Below are 23,875 nucleotides of genomic sequence, written 5' to 3' on the forward strand. Positions count from 1 at the left end.
ATTCTCCCATAGTAGTCGAGAATTCTCCCATCGTAGTCTACCATTCTCCTATAGTATTCTACCATTCTCCCATAGTAGATTACAATACTCCCATAGTAGTCTACACTCTCCCATAGTAGTCTACCATACTCCCATAGTAGTCTACCATTCTCCCATAGTAGTCTACCATTCTCCCATAGTAGTCTACCATTCTCCCATAGTAGTCTACCATTCTCCCATAGTAGTCTACCATTATCCTATAGTAGTCAACCATTCTCCCTTTGCAGTCTGCCATCCTCCCATAGTAGTCTACCATTCTCCCATAGTAGTCTACCATTCTCCCATAGTAGTCTACCATTCTCCCATTGTAGTCTACCATTCTCCCATAGTAGTCTACCATTATCCTATAGTAGTCAACCATTCTCCCTTTGCAGTCTGCCATCCTCCCGTAGTAGTCGACCATTCTCCCATAGTAGTCTACAATTCTCCCATAGTAGTCTACCATACTCCCATTGTAGTCTACCATTCTCCCATAGTAGTCTACCATACTCCCATAGTAGTCTACCATACTCCCATAGTAGTCTACCATTCTCCCATAGTAGTCTACCATTCTCCCATAGTAGTCTACCATTCTCCCATAGTAGTCTACCATTCTCCCATAGTAGTCTACCATTCTCCCATAGTAGTCTACCATTCTCCTATAGTAGTCTACCATCCTCCCATAGTAGTCTACCATTCTCCCATAGTAGTCTACCATTATCCTATAGTAGTCAACCTTTCTCCCTTTGCAGTCTGCCATCCTCCCATAGTAGTCTACCATTATCCTATAGTAGTCAACCATTCTCCCATAGTAGTCTGCCATCCTCCCATAGTAGTCTACCATTCTCCCATAGTAGTCTACCATTATCCTATAGTAGTCAACCATTCTCCCTTTGCAGTCTGCCATCCTCCCATAGTAGTCTACCATTCTCCCATAGTAGTATACCATTATCCTATTGTAGGCAACCATTCTCCCTTTGCAGTCTGCCATTCTCCCATAGTAGTCTACCATTCTCCGATAGCAGTCTACCATTCTCCGATAGTAGTCTACCATTCTCCCAAATTAGTCTACCATAGTCTACCATACTCCCATAGTAGTCTACCATTCCCATAGTAGTCCCATAGTAGTCTACCATTCTCCCATAGTAGTCTACCATTCTCCCATAGTAGTCTACCATTCTCCCATAGTAGTCTACCATTATCCTATAGTAGTCAACCATTCTCCCTTTGCAGTCTGCCATCCTCCCATAGTAGTCTACCATTCTCCCATAGTAGTCTACCATTCTCCATAGTAGTCTACCATTCTCCCATAGTAGTCTACCATTCTCCCATAGTAGTCTACCATTACCCCATAGTAGTCTACCATTCTCCCATAGTAGTCTGCCATTCTCCCATAGTAGTCTACCATCCCCATAGTAGTCTACCATTCTCCCATAGTAGTCTACCATTCTCCCATAGTAGTCTACCATTCTCCCTTTGTAGTCTACCATCTCCCATAGTAGTCTACCATTCTCCCATAGTAGTCTACCATTCTCCCATAGTAGTCTACCATTATCCCATAGTAGTCACCATTCTCCCTTAGTCTAGTCCTCCCATAGTAGTCTACCATTCTCCGATAGTAGTCTACCATTCTCCCATAGTAGTCTACCATTCTCCCATAGTAGTCTACCATACTCCCATAGTAGTCTACCATTCTCCCATAGTAGTCTACCATACTCCCATAGTAGTCTACCATTCTCCCATAGTAGTCTACCATTCTCCCATAGTAGTCTACCATTCTCCCATAGTAGTCTACCATTCTCCTATAGTAGTCTACCATTCTCCCATAGTAGTCTACCATTCTCCCATAGTAGTCTATACTCTCCCATAGTAGATGACCATTCTCCGATAGCAGTCTACCATTCTCCGATAGTAGTCTACCATACTCCCATAGTAGTCTAACATACTCCCATAGTAGTCTACCATACTCCCATAGTAGTCTACCATTCTTCATAGTAGTCTACCATTTTCTGATAGTAGTCTACCATTCTCCCATAGTAGTCTACCATTATCCTATAGTAGTCAACCATTCTCCCTTTGCAGTCTGCCATCCTCCCATAGTAGTCTACCATTCTCCCATAGTAGTCTACCATTATCCTATAGTAGTCAACCATTCTCCCTTTGTAGTCTACCATTCTCCCATAGTAGTCTACCATACTCCCATAGTAGTCTACCATTCTCCCATAGTAGTCTACCATTCTCCCATAGTAGTCTACCATTCTCCCATAGTAGTCTACCATTCTCCCATAGTAGTCTACCATTCTCCCATAGTAGTCTACCATTCTCCCATAGTAGTCTACCATTATCCTATAGTAGTCAACCATTCTCCCTTTGCAGTCTGCCATCCTCCCATAGTAGTCTACCATTCTCCCATAGTAGTCTACCATACTCCCATAGTAGTCTACCATACTCCCATAGTAGTCTTCCATTCTCCCATAGTAGTCTACCATTATCCTATAGTAGTCAACCATTCTCCCTTTGCAGTCTGCCATCCTCCCGTAGTAGTCGACCATTCTCCCATAGTAGTCTCCAATTCTCCCATAGTAGTCTAACATACTCCCATAGTAGTCTACCATTCTCCCATAGTAGTCTACCATTCTCCCATAGTAGTCTACCATTCTCCCATAGTAGTCTACCATTCTCCCATAGTAGTCTACCATTCTCCCATAGTAGTCTACCATTCTCCCATAGTAGTCTACCATTCTCCCATAGTAGTCTACCATTCTCCCATAGTAGTCTACCATTCTCCGATAGTAGTCTACCATTCTCCGATAGCAGTCTACCATTCTCCGATAGTAGTCTACCATTCTCCCATAGTAGTCTACCATTATCCTATAGTAGTCAACCATTCTCCCTTTGCAGTCTGCCATCCTCCCATAGTAGATGACCATTCTCCGATAGCACTCTACCATTCTCCGATAGTAGTCTACCATACTCCCATAGTAGTCTAACATACTCCCATAGTAGTCTACCATACTCCCATAGTAGTCTACCATTCTCCCATAGTAGTCTACCATTATCCTATAGTAGTCTACCATTATCCTATAGTAGTCTACCATTCTCCCATAGTAGTCTACCATTCATTCTCCCATAGTAGTCTACCATACTCCCATAGTAGTCTACCATTCTCCCATAGTAGTCTACCATACTCCCATAGTAGTCTACCATTAGTAGTCTACCATCCCATAGTAGTCTACCATTCTCCCATAGTAGTCTACCATTCTCCCATAGTAGTCTACCATACTCCCATAGTAGTCTACCATACTCCCATAGTAGTCTACCATTCTCCCATAGTAGTCTACCATTCTCCATAGTAGTCTTCCATACTCCCATAGTAGTCTACCATTCTCCCATAGTAGTCTACCATTATCCTATAGTAGTCAACCATTCTCCCTTTGCAGTCTGCCATCCTCCCCATAGTAGTCTACCATTCTCCCATAGTAGTCTAGTAGTCTACCATTCTCCCATAGTAGTCTACCATTCTCCCATAGTAGTCTACCATTCTCCCATAGTAGTCCCATTCTCCCATAGTAGTCTACCATTATCCTATAGTAGTCAACCATTCTCCCTTTGCAGTCTGCCATCCTCCCATAGTAGTCTCTCCCATAGTAGTCTACCATTCTCCCATAGTAGTCTACCATTCTCCCATAGTAGTCTACCATTCTCCCATAGTAGTCTACCATTCTCCCATAGTAGTCTACTACATATACCCATAGTAGTCTACCATATAGTAGTCTACCATTCTCCCATAGTAGTCTACCATTCTCCCATAGTAGTCTACCATTCTCATAGTAGTCTACCATTCTCCCATAGTAGTCTACCATTCTCCCATAGTAGTCTTCCCCTTTGCAGTCTGCCATCCTCCCATAGCAGTTTACCATTCTCCAATAGTAGTCTACCATTATCCTCTAGTAGTCAACCATTCTCCCTTTGCAGTCTGCCATCCTCCCATAGTAGATGACCATTCTCCCATAGTAGTCTACCATTCTCCCATAGTAGTCTACCATACTCCCATAGTAGTCTACCATTCTCCCATAGTAGTCTACCATCTCCCATAGTAGTCTCCCATAGTCTAGTAGTCCCATTCTCCCATAGTAGTCTACCATTCTCCCATAGTAGTCTACCATTCTCCCATAGTAGTCTACCATTCTCCCATAGTAGTCTACCATTCTCCCATAGTAGTCTACCTCCCATAGTAGTCTACCATACTCCCATAGTAGTCTACCATACTCCCATAGTAGTCTACCATACTCCCATAGTAGTCTACCATTCCCCATAGTAGTCTACCATTCTACTCCCATAGTAGTCTACCATTCTCCCATAGTAGTCTACCATTCTCCCATAGTAGTCTACCATTCTCCCATAGTAGTCTACCATTATCCTATAGTAGTCAACCATTCTCCCTTCGCAGTCTGCCATACTCCCATAGTAGTCTACCATTCTCCCATAGTAGTCTACCATTCTCCCATAGTAGTCTACCATACTCCCATAGTAGTCTACCATTCTCCCATAGTAGTCTACCATTATCCTATAGTAGTCAACCATTCTCCCTTTGCAGTCTGCCATCCTCCCATAGTAGTCTACCATTCTCCCATAGTAGTCTACCATTCTCCTATAGTAGTCTACCATTCTCCCATAGTAGTCTACCATTCTCCCATAGTAGTCTACCATTCTCCCATAGTAGTCTACCATTCTCCCATAGTAGTCTACCATTCTCCCATAGTAGTCTACCATTCTCCCATAGTAGTCTACCATTCTCCCATAGTAGTCTACCATTCTCCCATAGTAGTCTACCATACTCCCATAGTAGTCTACCATTCTCCCATAGCAGTCTACCATACTCCCATAGTAGTCTACCATTCTCCCATAGTAGTCTACCATTACCATCCCATAGTAGTCTACCATTATCCTATAGTCACCATTCTCCCTTTGCAGTCTGCCATCCTCCCATAGTAGATGACCATTCTCCCATAGTAGTCTACCATTCTCCGATAGTAGTCTACCATAGTAGTCCCATAGTAGTCTACCATTCTCCCATAGTAGTCTACCATTCTCCCATAGTAGTCTACCATTCTTCCATAGTAGTCTACCATTCTCCCATAGTAGTCTACCATCCCATAGTAGTCTACCATTCTCCCATAGTAGTCTACCATACTCCCATAGTAGTCTAACATACTCCCATAGTAGTCTACCATACTCCCATAGTAGTCTACCATACTCCCATAGTAGTCTCTCCCATAGTAGTCTACCATCCCATAGTAGTCTACCATTCTCCCTTTGTAGTCTGCCATTCTCCCATAGTAGTCTACCATTCTCCCAGTCTAGTAGTAGTCTACCATTCTCCCATAGTAGTCTACCATTCTCCCATAGTAGTCTACCATACTCCCATTGTAGTCTACCATTCTCCCATAGTAGTCTACCATACTCCCATAGTAGCCTACCATTCTCCCATAGTAGTCTACCATTCTCCCATAGTAGTCTACCATTCTCCCATAGTAGTCTCCATTCTCCGATAGTAGTCTACCATTCTCCCATAGTAGTCAACCATTCTCCCTTTGCAGTCTGCCATCCTCCCATAGTAGTCTACCATTCTCCCATAGTAGTCTACCATTAGTAGTCAGTACCATAGTAGATCCCCGATATAGTAGTCTACCATTCTCCCATTGTAGTCTACCATCCTCCCATAGTAGTCTACCATTCTCCCATAGTAGTCTACCATTCTCCCCATTCTCCCATAGTAGTCTACCATTCTCCCATAGTAGTCTACCATTATCCCATAGTAGTCTACCATTCTCCCATAGTAGTCTACCATTCTCCCATAGTAGTCTACCATTTCCATCCCATAGTAGTCTACCATTATCCTCTAGTCGTCAACCATTCTCCCTTTGCAGTCTGCCATCCTCCCATAGTAGATGACCATTCTCCGATAGCAGTCTACCATTCTCCGATAGTAGTCTACCATACTCCCATAGTAGTCTACCATTCTCCCATAGTAGTCTACCATACTCCCATAGTAGTCTACCATACTCCCATAGTAGTCTACCCTTCTCCCAAAGTAGTCTACCATTCCCAAATACTAGTCTACCATTCTCACATAGTAGTCTACCATTCTCCCATAGTAGTCTAGTCTACCATCTCCCATAGTAGTCTACCATACTCCCATAGTAGTCTACCATCCCATAGTAGTCTACCATTCTCCCATAGTAGTCTACCATTCTCCCATCTCCATACTCCCATAGTAGTCTACCATTCTCCCATAGTAGTCTACCATTATCCTATAGTAGTCAACCATTCTCCCTTTGCAGTCTGCCATCCTCCCATAGTAGTCTACCATTCTCCCATAGTAGTCTACCATTCTCCCATAGTAGTCTACCATACTCCCATAGTAGTCTACCATACTCCCATAGTAGTCTACCATTCTCCCATAGTAGTCTACCATACTCCCATAGTAGTCTACCATTATCCTATAGTAGTCAACCATTCTCCCTTTGCAGTCTGCCATCCTCCCATAGTAGTCTACCATTCTCCCATAGTAGTCTACAATTCTCACATAGTAGTCCCATATCCCATAGTAGTCTACCATTCTCCCATAGTAGTCTACCATACTCCCATAGTAGTCTACCATTCTCCCATAGTAGTCTCCCATAGTAGTCTACCATTCTCCCATAGTAGTCTACCATTCTCCCATAGTAGTCTACCATTCTCCCATAGTAGTCTACCATTCTCCCATAGTAGTCTACCATTCTCCCATAGTAGTCAACCATTCTCCCTTTGCAGTCTCCATCCTCCCATAGCAGTTTACCATTCTCCCATAGTAGTCTACCATTATCCAATAGTAGTCAACCATTCTCCCTTTGCAGTCTGCCATCCTCCAATAGTAGATGACCATTCTCCGATAGCAGTCTACCATTCTCCGATAGTAGTATACCATTCTCCCATAGTAGTCTACCATTCTCCCATAGTAGTCTACCATTCTCCCATAGTAGTCTACCATTCTCCGATAGAAGTCTACCATTCTCCGATAGTAGTCTACCATTCTCCCATAGTAGTCTACCATACTCCCATAGTAGTCTACCATACTCCCATAGTAGTCTACCATTCTCAAATAGTAGTCTACCATTCTCCCATAGTAGTCTACCATTCTCCGATAGCAGTATACCATACTCCCATAGTAGTCTACCATTCTCCCATATCCCATATAGTAGTCAACCATTCTCCCTTTGCAGTCTGCCATCCTCCCGTAGTAGTCTACCATTCTCCCATAGTAGTCTACCATTCTCCCATAGTAGTCTACCATTCTCCCATAGTAGTCTACCATTCTCCCATAGTAGTCTACCATTCTCCCATAGTAGTCTACCATAGTAGTCCCATAGTAGTCTACCATTCTCCCATAGTAGTCTACCATTCTCCCATAGTAGTCTACCATTCTCCGATAGCAGTCTACCATTCTCCGATAGTAGTCTACCATTCTCCCATAGTAGTCATAGTAGTCTACCATTCTCCCATAGTAGTCTACCATTATCCTCTAGTAGTCAACCATTCTCCCATCCTCCCATAGTAGTCTACCATTCTCCCATAGTAGTCTACCATTATCCCATAGTAGTCAACCATTCTCCCTTTGTAGTCTGCCATCCTCCCATAGTAGTGACCATTCTCCCATAGTAGTCTACCATTCTCCCATAGTAGTCTACCATTCTCCTTATCCTATAGTAGTCTACCATTCTCCCTTAGTAGTCTACCATTCTCCCATAGTAGTTTACCATTCTCCATAGTAGTCTACCATTATCCTCTAGTAGTCAACCATTCTCCCTTTGCAGTCTGCCATCCTCCCATAGTAGTCTACCATTCTCCGATCCATAGTAGTCTACCATTCTCCCATAGTAGTCTACCATTCTCCCATAGTAGTCTACCATACATAGTAGTCTACCATACTCCCATAGTAGTCTACCATACTCCCATAGTAGTCTACCATACTCCAGTAGTCTACCATTCTCCCATAGTAGTCTACCATTCTCCCATAGTAGTCTACCATATCTCCCATAGTAGTCTACCATTCTCCCATAGTAGTCTACCATTCTCCCATAGTAGTCTACCATATAGTAGTCTACCATTCTCCCATAGTAGTCTACCATTCTCCCATAGTAGTAGTCTACCATTCTCCCATAGTAGTCTACCATTCTCCCATAGTAGTCTACCATTATCTCCCATTCTCCCTTTGCAGTCTGCCATCCTCCCATAGTAGTCTACCATTCTCCCATAGTAGTCTACCATTCTCCCATAGTAGTCTACCATTCTCCCATAGTAGTCTACCATTCTCTACCATTCTCCCATAGTAGTCTACCATTCTCCCATAGTAGTCTACCATAGTAGTCCCATAGTAGTCTACCATTCTCCCATAGTCTACCATATCCTATAGTAGTCAACCATTCTCCCTTTGCAGTCTGCCATCCTCCCGTAGTAGTCTTCTCCCATAGTAGTCTACATTCTCCCATAGTAGTCTACCATACTCCCATAGTAGTCTACCATTCTCCCATAGTAGTCTACCATCTACTCCCATAGTAGTCTACCATTCTCCCATAGTAGTCTACCATTCTCCCATAGTAGTCTACCATTCTCCCATAGTAGTCTACCATTCTCCCATAGTAGTCTACCATTCTCCCATAGTAGTCTACCATTCTCCCATAGTAGTCTACCATTCTCCCATAGTAGTCTACCATCCTCCCATAGCCCATTCTCCCATAGTAGTCTACCATAGTCTACCATTCCCATAGTAGTCAACCATTCTCCCTTTGCAGTCTGCCATTCCCATAGTAGTCTGACCATTCTCCGATAGTAGTCTACCATTCTCCGATAGTAGTCTACCATTCTCCCCTACCATACTCCCATAGTAGTCTACCATTCTCCCATAGTAGTCTACCATTATCTCAACCATTCTCCCTTTGCAGTCTGCCATCCATAGTAGTCCATTCTCCATAGTAGTCTACCATTATCCTCTAGTAGTCAACCATTCTCCCTTTGCAGTCTGCAGTCCCATAGTAGATGACCATTCTCCGATAGCAGTCTACCATTCTCCCATAGTAGTCTACCATTCTCCCATAGTAGTCTACCATACTCCCATAGTAGTCTACCATTCTCCCATAGTAGTCTACCATACTCCCATAGTAGTCTACCATTCTCCCATAGTAGTCTACCATTCTCCCATAGTAGTCTACCATTCTCCCATAGTAGTCTCCCATCTACCATCTCCCATAGTAGTCTACCATTCTCCCATAGTAGTCTTCTCCCTTTGCAGTCTGCCATTCTTACCATTCTCCATAGTAGTCTACCATTATCCTCAGTAGTCAGTCTGCCATCCTCCCATAGTAGATGACCATTCTCCGATAGCAGTCTACCATTCTCCGTAGTCTAGTAGTCTACCATACTCCCATTGTAGTCTACCATTCTCCCATAGTAGTCTACCATTCTCCCATAGTAGTCTACCATTCTCCCATAGTAGTCTACCATTCTCCCATAGTAGTCTACCATTCTCCCATAGTAGTCTACCATTCTCCCATAGTAGTCTACCATTAGTAGTCTACCATTCTCCTTTGTAGTCTACCATTCTCCCATAGTAGTCTATAGTATCTACTCTCCCATAGTAGTCTACCATTCTCCCATAGTAGTCTACCATTCTCCCATAGTAGTCTACCATTCTCCCATAGTAGTCCCATTCTCCTATAGTAGTCTACCATTCTCCCTTTGCAGTCTGCCATCCTCCCGTAGTAGTCTACCATTCTCCCATAGTAGTCTACCATTCTCCCATAGTAGTCTACCATTCTCCCATAGTAGTCTACCATTCTCCCATAGTAGTCTACCATTCTCCCATAGTAGTCTACCATTCTCCCATAGTAGTCTACCATTCTCCCATAGTAGTCTAGTAGTCTACCATTCTCCGATAGTAGTCTACCATTCTCCCATAGTAGTCTACCATTCTCCCATAGTAGTCTGCCAGTCTGCCATCCTCCCATAGTAGTCTACCATTCTCCCATAGTAGTCTACCATTATCCTCTAGTCGTCAACCATTCTCCCTTTGCAGTCTGCCATCCTCCCATAGTAGTGACCATTCTCCGATAGCAGTCTACCATTCTCAGTCTACCATAGTCTACTCCCATAGTAGTCTACCATTCTCCCATAGTAGTCTACCATTATCCTATAGTAGTCAACCATTCTCCCTTTGCAGTCTGCCATCCTCCCATAGTAGTCTACCATTCTCCCATAGTAGTCTACCATTATCCTATAGTAGTCAACCATTCTCCCTTTGCAGTCTGCCATTCTCCCATAGTAGTCGAGAATTCTCCCATCGTAGTCTACCATTCTCCTATAGTAGTCTACCATTCTCCCATAGTAGTCTATCATTCTCCCATAGTAGTCTACCATTCTCCCATAGTAGTCTACCATACTCCCATAGTAGTCTACCATACTCCCATAGTAGTCTACCATTCTCCCATAGTAGTCTACCATTCTCCCATAGTAGTCTACCATTCTCCCATAGTAGTCTACCATACTCCCATAGTAGTCTACCATACTCCCATAGTAGTCTACCATTCTCCCATAGTAGTCTACCATTCTCCCATAGTAGTCTACCATTCTCCCATAGTAGTCTACCATTCTCCCATAGTAGTCTACCATTATCCATAGTAGTCAACTCTCCTTTGCAGTCTGCCATCCTCCCATAGTAGTCTACCATTCTCCCATAGTAGTCTACCATTCTCCCATAGTAGTCTACCATACTCCCATAGTAGTCTACTTCTCCCATAGTCTACCATTCTCCCATAGTAGTCTACCATTCTCCCATAGTAGTCTACCATTATCCTATAGTAGTCAACCATTCTCCCTTTGCAGTCTGCCATCCTCCCATAGTAGTCTACCATTCTCCCATAGTAGTATACCATTATCCTATTGTAGTCAACCATTCTCCCATAGTAGTCTACCATTCTCCCATAGTAGTCTACCATTCTCCCATAGTAGTCTACCATTCTCCCATAGTAGTCTACCATTCTCCCATAGTAGTCTACCATTCTCCGATAGCAGTCTACCATTCTCCGATAGTAGTCTACCATTCTCCCATAGTAGTCTACCATTATCCTATAGTAGTCAACCATTCTCCCTTTGCAGTCTGCCATCCTCCCATAGCAGTTTACCATTCTCCAATAGTAGTCTACCATTATCCTCTAGTCATCAACCATTCTCCCTTTGCAGTCTGCCATCCTCCCATAGTAGATGACCATTCTCCGATAGCAGTCTACCATTCTCCGATAGTAGTCTACCATACTCCCATAGTAGTCTAACATACTCCCATAGTAGTCTACCATACTCCCATAGTAGTCTACCATTCTTCATAGTAGTCTACCATTTTCTGATAGTAGTCTACCATTCTCCCATAGTAGTCTACCATTCTCCCATATAGTCTAGTAGTCTACATACTCCCATAGTAGTCTACCATACTCCCATAGTAGTCTACCATACTCCCATAGTAGTCTACCATTCTCCCATAGTAGTCTACCATTATCCTATAGTAGTCTACCATTCTCCCTTTGCAGTCTACCATTCTCCCATAGTAGTCTACCATTCTCCCATAGTAGTCTACCATTCTCCCATAGTAGTCTACCATACTCCCATTGTAGTCTACCATTCTCCCATAGTAGTCTACCATTCTCCCATAGTAGTCTACCATTCCCATAGTAGTCTACCATTCTCCCATAGTAGTCTACCATTCTCCCATAGTAGTCTACCATTCTCCCATAGTAGTCTACCATTCTCCCATAGTAGTCTACCATTAGTATAGTAGTCAACCATTCTCCCTTTGCAGTCTGCCATCCTCCCATAGTAGTCTACCATTCTCCATAGTAGTCTACCATTATCCTCTCCCATTCTCCCTTTGCAGTCTGCCATAGTCCTCCCATAGTAGTCTACCATTCTCCGATAGTAGTCTACCATTCTCCCATAGTAGTCTACCATTCTCCCATAGTAGTCTACCATTCTCCCATAGTAGTCTACCATTCTCCCATAGTAGTCTTCTCCCTTTAGCAGTCTGCCATTCTCCGATAGTAGTCTACCATTCTCCCATAGTAGTCTACCATTATCCTATAGTAGTCAACCATTCTCCCTTTGCAGTCTGCCATCCTCCCATAGTAGATGACCATTCTCCGATAGCACTCTACCATTCTCCGATAGTAGTCTACCATACTCCCATAGTAGTCTAACATACTCCCATAGTAGTCTACCATACTCCCATAGTAGTCTACCATTCTCCCATAGTAGATTACAATACTCCCATAGTAGTCTACACTCTCCCATAGTAGTCTACCATTCTCCCATAGTAGTCTACCATTCTCCCATAGTAGTCTACCATTATCCTATAGTAGTCAACCATTCTCCCTTTGCAGTCTGCCATCCTCCCATAGTAGTCTACTATTCTCCCATAGTAGTCTACCATTCTCCGATAGCAGTCTACCATTCTCCCATAGTAGTCTACCATACTCCCATAGTAGTCTAACATACTCCCATAGTAGTCTACCATTCTCCCTTTGCAGTCTGCCATCCTCCCATAGTAGTCTTCTCCCATAGTAGTCTACCATTCTCCCATAGTAGTCTACCATTCTCCCTTTGCAGTCTGCCATTCTCCCCCCATAGTAGTCTACCATTCTCCCTTTGCAGTCTACCATTCTCCCATAGTAGTCTACCATTCTCCCATAGTAGTATACCATTATCCTATTGTAGTCAACCATTCTCCCTTTGCAGTCTGCCATTCTCCCATAGTAGTCGAGAATTCTCCCATCGTAGTCTACCATTCTCCTATAGTAGTCTACCATTCTCCCATAGTAGATTACAATACTCCCATAGTAGTCTACACTCTCCCATAGTAGTCTACCATACTCCCATAGTAGTCTACCATTCTCCCATAGTAGTCTACCATACTCTCCATAGTAGTCTACCATACTACCATTCTCCATAGTAGTCTACCATTCTCCCATAGTAGTGTACCATTCTCCTATAGTAGTCTACCATCCTCCCATAGTAGTCTACCATTATCCCATAGTAGTCTACCATTCTCCTATAGTAGTCTACCATCCTCCCATAGTAGTCTACCATTCTCCCATAGTAGTCTACCATTATCCTATAGTAGTCAACCTTTCTCCCTTTGCAGTCTGCCATCCTCCCATAGTAGTCGACCATTCTCCCATAGTAGTCTACAATTCTCCCATAGTAGTCTACCATTCTCCCATAGTAGTCTACCATTCTCCCATAGTAGTCTACCATACTCCCATAGTAGTCTAACATACTCCCATAGTAGTCTACCATTCTCCCATAGTAGTCTACCATTCTCCCATAGCAGTCTACCATTCTCCGATAGTAGTCTACCATTCTCCCATAGTAGTCAACCATTATCCTATAGTAGTCAACCATTCTCCCTTTGCAGTCTGCCATCCTCCCATAGTAGTCTACCATTCTCCCATAGTAGTCTACCATTCTCCCATAGTAGTCTACCATACTCCCATAGTAGTCTACCATTCTCCCATTCTCTACCATTATCCTATAGTAGTCAACCATTCTCCCTTTGCAGTCTGCCATCCTCCCATAGTAGTCTACCATTCTCCCATAGTAGTCTACCATTCTCCCATAGTAGTCTCCCATATTGTAGTCTACCATTCTCCCATAGTAGTCTACCATACTCCCATAGTAGTCTACCATACTCCCATAGTAGTCTACCATTCTCCCATAGTAGTCTACCATTCTCCCATAGTAGTCTACCATTCTCCCATAGTAGTCTACCATTCTCCGATAGTAGTCTACCATTCCCATAGTAGTCAACCATTCTCCCTTTGCAGTCTGCCATCCTCCCATAGTAGTTTACCATTCTCCAATAGTAGTCTACCATTATCCTCTATCTACCATTATCCTATAGTAGTCAACCATTCTCCCTTTGCAGTCTGCCATCCTCCCATAGTAGATGACCATTCTCCCATAGTAGTCTACCATTCTCCCATAGTAGTCTACCATATAGTAGTCTCCCTCCCATAGTAGTCTACCATTCTCCCATAGTAGTCTACCATTCTCCCATAGTCTCCATATCTTAGTCCCATAGTAGTCTACCTCCCATAGTAGTCTACTCCCCATAGTAGTCTACCATTCTCCCATCATAGTCTACATAGTAGTCTCCCAAAGTAGTCTACCATAGTAGTCTACCATACTCCCATAGTAGTCTACCATATAGTAGTCTACCATAGTAGTCTACCATACTCCCATAGTAGTCTACCATACTCCCATAGTAGTCTACCATTCTCCCATAGTAGTCTACCATTCTCCCATAGTAGTCTACCATACTCCCATAGTAGTCTACCATACTCCCATAGTAGTCTACCATTCTCCCCCATAGTAGTCTACCATTCTCCATAGTAGTCTTCCAGTAGTCTACCATTCTCCCATAGTAGTCTACCATTATCCTATAGTAGTCAACCATTCTCCCTTTGCAGTCTGCCATCCTCCCAGTAGTCGACCATTCTCCCATAGTAGTCTACCATTCTCCCATAGTAGTCTACCATTATCCTATAGTAGTCAACCATTCTCCCTTTGCAGTCTGCCATCCTCCCATAGTAGTCTACCATTCTCCCATAGTAGTATACCATTATCCTATTGTAGTCAACCATTCTCCCTTTGCAGTCTGCCATTCTCCCATAGTAGTCGAGAATTCTCCCATCGTAGTCTACCATTCTCCTATAGTAGTCTACCATTCTCCCATAGTAGATTACAATACTCCCATAGTAGTCTACACTCTCCCATAGTAGTCTACCATACTCCCATAGTAGTCTACCATTCTCCCAAAGTAGTCTACCATTCTCCCATAGTAGTCTACCATTCTCCCATAGTAGTCTACCATTCTCCCATAGTAGTCTACCATTCTCCCATAGTAGTCTACCATTCTCCGATAGCAGTCTACCATTCTCCGATAGTAGTCTACCATTCTCCCATAGTAGTCTACCATTATCCTATAGTAGTCAACCATTCTCCCTTTGCAGTCTGCCATCCTCCCATAGTAGATGACCATTCTCCGATAGCACTCTACCATTCTCCGATAGTAGTCTACCATACTCCCATAGTAGTCTACCATTCTCCCATAGTAGTCTACCATTCTCCCATAGTAGTCTACCATTCTCCCATAGCAGTCTGCCATCCTCCCATAGTAGTCTACCATTCTCCCATAGTAGTATACCATTATCCTTTTGTAGTCAACCATTCTCCCTTTGCAGTCTACCATACTCCCATAGTAGTCTACCATTCTTCCATAGCAGTCTACCATTCTCCCATAGTAGTCTACCATACTCCCATAGTAGTCTAACATACTCCCATAGTAGTCTAACATACTCCCATAGTAGTCTACCATACTCCCATAGTAGTCTACAATTCTCCCATAGTAGTCTACCATTATCCTATAGTAGTCTACCATTCTCCCATAGTAGTCTACCATACTCCCATAGTAGTCTAACATTCTCCGATAGCAGTCTACCATTCTCCGATAGCAGTCTACCATTCTCCGATAGTAGTCTACCATTCTCCCATAGTAGTCTACCATTCTCCCATAGTAGTCTACCATTCTCCCATAGTAGTCTACCATTATCCCATAGTAGTCAACCATTCTCCCTTTGCAGTCTGCCATTCCTCCCATAGTAGTAGTCTACCATTCTCAAATAGTAGTCTACCATTCTCCCATAGTAGTCTACCATTCTCCGATAGCAGTATACCATTCTCCGATAGTAGTCTACCATTCTCCCATAGTAGTCTACCATTATTCCTATAGGAGTCAACCATTCTGCCTTTGCAGTCTGCCATTCTCCCATAGTAGTCTACCATTATCCTCTAGTCGTCAACCATTCTCCCTTTGCAGTCTGCCAACCTCCCATAGTAGTTGACCATTCTCCCATAGTAGTCTACCATTCTCCTATAGTAGTCTACCATTCTTCCATAGCAGTCTACCATTCTCCCATAGTAGTCTACCATACTCCCATAGTAGTCTACCATACTCCCAGAGTAGTCTACACTCTCCCATAGCAGTCTACCATTCTCCCATAGTAGTCTACCATACTCCCATAGTAGTCTACCATTCTCCCATCGTAGTCTACCATACTCCCATAGTAGTCTACCATACTCCCATAGTAGTCTACCATTCTCCCATAGTAGTCTACCATTCTCCCATAGTAGTCTACCATTCTCCCATCGTAGTCTACCATTCTCCCATCGTAGTCTACCATACTCCCATAGTAGTCTACCATACTCCCATAGTAGTCTACCATACTCCCATAGTAGTCTACCATACTCCCATAGTAGTCTACCATTATCCTATAGTAGTCAACCATTCTCCCTTTGCAGTCTGCCATCCTCCCATAGTAGTCTACTATTCTCCCATAGTAGTCTACCATTCTCCGATAGCAGTCTACCATTCTCCCATAGTAGTCTACCATACTCCCATAGTAGTCTAACATACTCCCATAGTAGTCTACCATACTCCCATAGTAGTCTACCATACTCCCATAGTAGTCTACCATACTCCCATAGTAGTCTACCATACTCCCATTGTAGTCTACCATACTCCCATAGTAGTCTACCATACTCTCATAGTAGTCTACCATTCTCCCATAGTAGTCTGCCATTATCCTATAGTAGTCAACCATTCTCCCTTTGCAGTCTGCCATCCTCCCGTAGTAGTCGACCATTCTCCCATAGTAGTCTACAATTCTCACATAGTAGTCTTCCATACTCCCATTGTAGTCTACCATTCTCCCATAGTAGTCTACCATTATCCTATAGTAGTCAACCATTCTCCCTTTGCAGTCTGCCATCCTCCCGTAGTAGTCGACCATTCTCCCATAGTAGTCTACCATACTCCCATTGTAGTCTACCATTCTCCCATAGTAGTCTACCATACTCCCATAGTAGTCTACCATACTCCCATAGTAGTCTACCATTCTCCCATAGTAGTCTACCATTCTCCCATAGTAGTCTACCATTCTCCCATAGTAGTCTACCATTCTCCGATAGTAGTCTACCATTCTCCCATAGTAGTCTACCATTATCCTATAGTAGTCAACCATTCTCCCTTTGCAGTCTGCCATCCTCCCATAGTAGTCTACCATTCTCCCATAGTAGTATACCATTATCCTATTGTAGTCAACCATTCTCCCTTTGCAGTCTGCCATTCTCCCATAGTAGTCTACCAATCTCCCATAGTAGTCTACCATTCTCCGATAGTAGTCTACCATACTCCCATAGTAGTCTACCATACTCCCATAGTAGTCTACCATTCTCCCATAGTAGTCTACCATTCTTCCATAGCAGTCTACCATTCTCCCATAGTAGTCTACCATTCTCCCATAGTAGTCTACCATTCTCCCATCGTAGTCTACCATTCTCCCATAGTAGTCTACCATACTCCCATAGTAGTCTACCATACTCCCATAGTAGTCTACCATACTCCCATAGTAGTCTACCATACTCCCATAGTAGTCTACCATTATCCTATAGTAGTCAACCATTCTCCCTTCGCAGTCTGCCATACTCCCGTAGTAGTCGACCATTCTCCCATAGTAGTCTACAATGCTCACATAGTAGTCTTCCATCCTCCCATAGTAGTCTACCATTCTCCCATAGTAGTCTACCATTCTCCCATAGTAGTCTACCATTCTCCCATAGTAGTCTACCATTCTCCCATAGTAGTCTACCATTCTCCCATAGTAGTCTACCATTCTCCCATAGTAGTCTACCATTCTCCTCCGATAGTAGTCTACCATTCTCCCATAGTAGTCAACCATTCTCCCTTAGCAGTCTACCATTCTCCGATAGTAGTCTACCATTCTCCCATAGTAGTCAACCATTATCCTATAGTAGTCAACCATTCTCCCTTTGCAGTCTGCCATCCTCCCATAGTAGATGACCATTATCCGATAGCACTCTACCATTCTCCGATAGTAGTCTGCCATCCTCCCATAGTAGTCTACCATTCTCCCATAGTAGTCTACCATTATCCTATAGTAGTCAACCATTCTCCCTTTGCAGTCTGCCATCCTCCCATAGTAGTCTACCATTCTCCCATAGTAGTATACCATTATCCTATTGTAGTCAACCATTCTCCCTTTGCAGTCTGCCATTCTTCCATAGTAGATGACCATTCTCCGATAGTAGTCTACCATTCTCCCATAGTAGTCTACCATTCTCCCATAGTAGTCTACCATACTCCCATAGTAGTCTACCATTCTCCCATAGTAGTCTACCATACTCCCATAGTAGTCTACCATACTCCCATAGTAGTCTACCATACTCCCATAGTAGTCTACCATTCTCCCATAGTAGTCTACCATTCTCCCATAGCAGTCTACCATTCTCCCATAGTAGTCTACCATACTCCCATAGCAGTCTACCATTCTCCCATCATAGTCTAACATACTCCCATAGTAGTCTACCATACTCCCAAAGTAGTCTACCATTCTCCCATAGTAGTCTACCATACTCCCATTGTAGTCTACCATTCTCCCATAGTAGTCTACCATACTCCCATAGTAGTCTACCATTCTCCCATAGTAGTCTCCATTCTCCCATAGTAGTCTACCATTAGTCTCCCCATAGTAGTCTACCATTCTCCCATTTAGTCTAGTCCTATAGTAGTCAACCATTCTCCCTTTGCAGTCTGCCATCCTCCCATAGTAGTCTGCCATCCTCCCGTAGTAGTCTACCATTCTCCCATAGTAGTCTACCATACTCCCATTGTAGTCTACCATTCTCCCATAGTAGTCTACCATACTCCCATAGTAGTCTACCATACTCCCATAGTAGTCTACCATTCTCCCATAGTAGTCTACCATTCTCCCATAGTAGTCTACCATTCTCCGATAGCAGTCTACCATTCTCCGATAGTAGTCTACCATTCTCCCATAGTAGTCTACCATTATCCTATAGTAGTCAACCATTCTCCCTTTGCAGTCTGCCATCCTCCCATAGTAGTCTACCATTCTCCCATAGTAGTCTACCATTCTCCGATAGTAGTCTACCATACTCCCATAGTCTACCATCTCCCATAGTAGTCTACCATTATCCTATAGTAGTCTACCATTCTCCCTTTGCAGTCTGCCATCCTCCCATAGTAGTCTACCATCCTCCCGTAGTAGTCGACCATTCTCCCATAGTAGTCTACCATACTCCCATTGTAGTCTACCATTCTCTCATAGTAGTCTACCATAAACCCATAGTAGTCTACCATACTCCCATAGTAGTCTACCATTCTCCCATAGTAGTCTACCATTCTCCCATAGTAGTCTACCATTCTCCGATAGCAGTCTACCATTCTCCCATAGTAGTCTACCATTATCCTGTAGTAGTCAACCATTCTCCCTTTGCAGTCTGCCATCCTCCCATAGCAGTTTACCATTCTCCAATAGTAGTCTACCATTATCCTCTAGTCGTCAACCATTCTCCTTTTGCAGTCTGCCATCCTCCCATAGTAGATGACCATTCTCCGATAGCACTCTACCATTCTCCCATAGTAGTAGTCTACCATACTCCCATAGTAGTCTACCATTCTCCCATAGTAGTCTACCATACTTCCATAGCAGTCTACAATTCTCCCATAGTAATCTACCATACTCCCATAGTAGTCTACCATTCTCCCATCATAGTCTAACATACTCCCAAAGTAGTCTAACATACTCCCATAGTAGTCTACCATACTCCCATAGTAGTCTACCATACTCCCATAGTAGTCTACCATTCTCCCATAGTAGTCTACCATTATCCTATAGTAGTCAACCATTCTCCCTTTGCAGTCTGCCATCCTCCCGTAGTAGTCGACCATTCTCCCATAGTAGTCTACCATACTCCCATTGTAGTCTACCATTCTCCCATAGTAGTCTACCATACTCCCATAGTAGTCTACCATACTCCCATAGTAGTCTACCATTCTCCCATAGTAGTCTACCATTCTCCCATAGTAGTCTACCATTCTCCGATAGCAGTCTACCATTCTCCGATAGTAGTCTACCATTCTCCCATAGTAGTCTACCATTCTCCCTTTGCAGTCTGCCATCCTCCCATAGCAGTTTACCATTCTCCAATAGTAGTCTACCATTATCCTCTAGTAGTCAACCATTCTCCCTTTGCAGTCTGCCATCCTCCCATAGTAGATGACCATTATCCGATAGCACTCTACCATTCTCCGATAGTAGTCTGCCATCCTCCCATAGTAGTCTACCATTCTCCCATAGTAGTCTACCATTATCCTATAGTAGTCAACCATTCTCCCTTTGCAGTCTGCCATCCTCCCATAGTAGTCTACCATTCTCCCATAGTAGTATACCATTATCCTATTGTAGGCAACCATTCTCCCTTTGCAGTCTGCCATTCTCCCATAGTAGTCTACCATTCTCCGATAGCAGTCTACCATTCTCCGATAGTAGTCTACCATTCTCCCATAGTAGTCTACCATACTCCCATAGTAGTCTACCATTCTCCCATAGTAGTCTACCATTCTGCCATAGCAGTCTACCATACTCCCTTAGTAGTCTACCATACTCCCATAGTAGTCTACCATACTCCCATAGTAGTCTACCATTCTCCCATCGTAGTCTACCATTCTCCCATAGTAGTCTACCATACTCCCATAGTAGTCTACCATACTCCCATAGTAGTCTACCATACTCCCATTGTAGTCTACAATTCTCACATAGTAGTCTTCCATACTCCCATTGTAGTCTACCATTCTCCCATAGTAGTCTACCATTATCCTATAGTAGTCAACCATTCTCCCTTTGCAGTCTGCCATCCTCCCGTAGTAGTCGACCATTCTCCCATAGTAGTCTACAATTCTCCCATTGTAGTCTACCATTCTCCCATAGTAGTCTACCATACTCCCATAGTAGTCTACCATACTCCCATAGTAGTCTACCATTCTCCCATAGTAGTCTACCATTATCCTATAGTAGTCAACCATTCTCCCTTTGCAGTCTGCCATCCTCCCATAGTAGTCTACCATTCTCCCATAGCAGTCTACCATTCTCCCATAGTAGTCTACCATACTCCCATTGTAGTCTACCATTCTCCAATAGTAGTAGTCTACCATAGTAGTCTCCCATAGTAGTCTACCATTCTCCCATAGTAGTCTTCCCCATAGTAGTCTACCATTCTCCGATAGTAGTCTACCATTCTCCGATAGTAGTCTACCATTCTCCCATAGTAGTCTACCATTATCCTAAAGTAGTCAACCATTCTCCCTTTGCAGTCTGCCATCCTCCCATAGTAGTTTACCAATCTCCCATAGTAGTCTACCATTATCCTCTAGTCGTCAACCATTCTCCCTTTGCAGTCTGCCATCCTCCAATAGTAGATGACCATTCTCCGATAGCAGTCTACCATACTCCCATAGTAGTCTAACATACTCCCATAGTAGTCTACCATACTCCCATAGTAGTCTACCATTCTCCCATAGTAGTCTACCATACTCCCATAGGAGTCTACCATTCTCCCATAGTAGTCTACCATACTCCCATAGTAGTCTACCATTCTCCCATAGTAGTCTACCATAGTAGTCTTAGTCTACCATACTCCCAAAGTAGTCTACCATACTCCCATAGTAGTCTACCATTCTCCCATAGTAGTCTACCATACTCCCATAGTAGTCTACCATACTCCCATTGTAGTCTACCATTCTCCCATAGTAGTCTACCATTATCCTATAGTAGTCAACCATTCTCCCTTTGCAGTCTGCCATCCTCCCGTAGTAGTCGACCATTCTCCCATAGTAGTCTACAATTCTCCCATAGTAGTCTACCATACTCCCATTGTAGTCTACCATTCTCCCATAGTAGTCTACCATACTCCCATAGTAGTCTACCATACTCCCATAGTAGTCTACCATTCTCCCATAGTAGTCTACCATTCTCCCATAGTAGTCTACCATTCTCCGATAGCAGTCTACCATTCTCCCATAGTAGTCTACCATTCTCCCATAGTAGTCAACCATTCTCCCTTTGCAGTCTGCCATCCTCCCATAGTAGTTTCTCCCAATAGTAGTCTACCATTCCAATAGTAGTCTACCATTATCCTCATAGTAGTCTACCATTCTCCCTTTGCAGTCTGCCATCCTCCCATAGTAGTCTACCATTCTCCGATAGTAGTCTACCATTCTCCGATAGTAGTCTACCATACTCCTACATTGTAGTCTACCATTCTCCCATAGTAGTCTACCATTATCCTGTAGTAGTCAGCAGTCTGCCATCCTCCCATAGCAGTTTACCATTCTCCAATAGTAGTCTACCATTATCCTCTAGTCGTCAACCATTCTCCCTTTGCAGTCTGCCATCCTCCCATAGTAGATGACCATTCTCCGATAGCACTCTACCATTCTCCGATAGTAGTCTACCATACTCCCATAGTAGTCTAACATACTCCCATAGTAGTCTATCATACTCCCATAGTAGTCTACCATTCTCCCATAGCAGTCTACCATTCTCTGATAGTAGTCTACCATTCTCCCATAGTAGTCTACCATTATCCTATAGTAGTCAACCATTCTCCCTTTGCAGTCTGCCATCCTCCCATAGTAGATGACCATTCTCCGATAGCACTCTACCATTCTCCGATAGTAGTCTACCATACTCCCATAGTAGTCTAACATACTCCCATAGTAGTCTACCATACTCCCATAGTAGTCTACCATTATCCTATAGTAGTCAACCATTCTCCCTTTGCAGTCTGCCATCCTCCCATAGTAGTCTACTATTCTCCCATAGTAGTCTACCATTCTCCGATAGCAGTCTACCATTATCCTATAGTAGTCAACCATTCTCCCTTTGCAGTCTGCCATCCTCCCATAGTAGTCTACCATTCTCCCATAGTAGTCTACCATTCTCCCATAGTAGTCTACCATTATCCCATAGTAGTCTACCATTCTCCCTTTGCAGTCTGCCATCCTCCCATAGTAGTCTGACCATTCTCCGATAGTAGTCTACCATTCTCCCATAGTAGTCTACCATACTCCCATAGTAGTCTAACATACTCCCATAGTAGTCTACCCCATAGTAGTCTACCATATAGTAGTCTCCCATAGTAGTCTACCATTCTCCCATAGTAGTCTACCATTCTCCGATAGCAGTCTACCATTCTCCGATAGTAGTCTACCATTCTCCCATAGTAGTCTACCATTATCCTATAGTAGTCAACCATTCTCCCTTTGCAGTCTGCCATCCTCCCATAGCAGTTTACCATTCTCCAATAGTAGTCTACCATTATCCTCTAGTCGTCAACCATTCTCCCTTTGCAGTCTGCCATCCTCCCATAGTAGATGACCATTCTCCGATAGCAGTCTACCATTCTCCGATAGTAATCTACCATACTCCCATTGTAGTCTACCATTCTCTCATAGTAGTCTAACATACTCCCATAGTAGATTACAATACTCCCATAGTAGTCTACAATCTCCCATAGTAGTCTACCATTCTCCCATAGTAGTCTACCATTCTCCCATAGTAGTCTACCATTCTCCCATAGCAGTCTACCATTCTCCCATAGTAGTCTACCATACTCCCATAGTAGTCTACCATACTCCCATAGTAGTCTACCATACTCCCATAGTAGTCTACCATACTCCCATAGTAGTCTACCATACTCCCATAGTAGTCTACCATACTCTCATAGTAGTCTACCATTCTCCCATAGTAGTCCCATATAGTAGTCTACCATACTCCCATAGTAGTCTACCATTCTCCATAGTAGTCTCCCATAGTAGTCTACCATACTCCCA

This window comes from Oncorhynchus tshawytscha, linkage group LG16 (genome assembly GCF_018296145.1).
Source record: "Oncorhynchus tshawytscha isolate Ot180627B linkage group LG16, Otsh_v2.0, whole genome shotgun sequence".
In the NCBI taxonomy this organism is placed as follows: domain Eukaryota; kingdom Metazoa; phylum Chordata; class Actinopteri; order Salmoniformes; family Salmonidae; genus Oncorhynchus; species Oncorhynchus tshawytscha.